Genomic DNA, 1,596 nt, shown 5'->3' with positions numbered 1-1,596 from the left:
TCCTTGCAAGGTCAATATTTGAAACTGCAAGACTTTGGAAAACCAGGCCCTGTGAAGTACAAAAGCTTTTTAGTATATTCCACATTACCTCATTTGCCATGAGCAAATCCTGTTGGCTCTATCTTCTAAACATAACCACAATACGACCATTTCTTATCAACTGCAATCCTAGCATCGTGTGTGAAGAGGGGGTTAGAGTATAATATTCTTTAAACTGGGAAGGAACTTTCAGACTGAGGAATGAAGCTGGCAAACCCATACAAAGATTTTCATTAAAAGAGGAACTCACATATGGGGAAGGTTGCACACAGTTAATCTACAGCAGATGAGAACTCTCTTTCTCTGGCTTTTAAGCAAAGCTTATGTAGCACAACTTCAAAGAAATAGTTTAAGAAAAATAAGTTTCCTGAGACCCATGAAGCAGGGAGCTTGTGATGCTTGTGCACAGACTAGCTGATGCCAGGAGCTGAGATAAGTCACCTAGTCCCTAAACACTATTTTCCTGTTATGCTTGTCCTAAAGTTAATCTATAACTGGTCAGTGAAAGGAATGAGGTTCAACAGGAGTCAACATGGTGGGCAGGGCACAAGATGGCACTAGCCCCATTCACCCTCTAACACAGCCTTACCTAAGCCACCATCATCTCCCCTTGGATTACTGCATTAGCCTCCTGTTTCCCCCACTCCCTCTCTGGCTTCCATTCTTGTGTGCCCCCTGCATCATCTATTCTTAATAATACAGGTGAGTGCTCCTTTTGGAGCTTGTGCTTGAAATCTTTCAGTCCTCCCCCCTCCTATCCCGTTTGTCAGCTAAAACCCATAAAAATGTCCTGCAAGGCCCTTCATCAGGTGCTGGCAAACTATAGCTGGAGGGCAAATCGGCCAGCTGACTGTGTTTGTAAATAAAGTTTTATGGGAACACAAACACACTCATTTGTTACGTATTCTCTGGATCTGCTTTCACACTATGAAAACAGAGTTGCATAGTTATAACCAAGACTGTATGGTGCACAAAGCCTCAAATATTTACTACCTGGCCCTTTACAGAAAAGGTTTGCTGACTCCTACATGATTTGGCCCTCTGCTACCTCTTTCACTTCATTTCTGCTCCAGTCTTCCTGGCCTCCTTGGTGTTCCTAGAGCCTGCTACGCAATCTTCTGCGAAGGGCTTTTACACGTGCTGCTGCCTCTGCCTACAGGTGTATTCTCTCAAACATCCACTCCCTTATCTCCTTTATGTCTGCTCAAATGTCACCTTTTCAGTGAGGCCCTTCCTTAACATTCTTTCTAACAGCAATCCTCCCACCCCTAAGATGTTTCTGGCTTTATTTCTCTTCCGATTCACTACATAATTTACTTTTTGTGTGTGTATTTTCTCTATCTCCCTCCACCAGAGTGTATTCTACATGAAGACAGAAATTCCCCCCACCTCCCCCATCCCTCACTCTGTTCACTGCCATACATCTTCAGCATGTAGAACATCACCTGGAATGAGGGAGGCACTCAATAGTACTTATTGGTGAATTCCCTGTTCATGTCCTTCTCGGTTTGTTCATTTGCTTGTTCATTTATTGATGCATTTGTTCATCACACTTAT

This window comes from Galeopterus variegatus, unplaced genomic scaffold, assembly GCF_000696425.1.
Source record: "Galeopterus variegatus unplaced genomic scaffold, G_variegatus-3.0.2 Scaffold10048, whole genome shotgun sequence".
Taxonomy (NCBI): Eukaryota; Metazoa; Chordata; class Mammalia; order Dermoptera; family Cynocephalidae; genus Galeopterus; species Galeopterus variegatus.
This window is presented reverse-complemented; position numbering follows the sequence as displayed.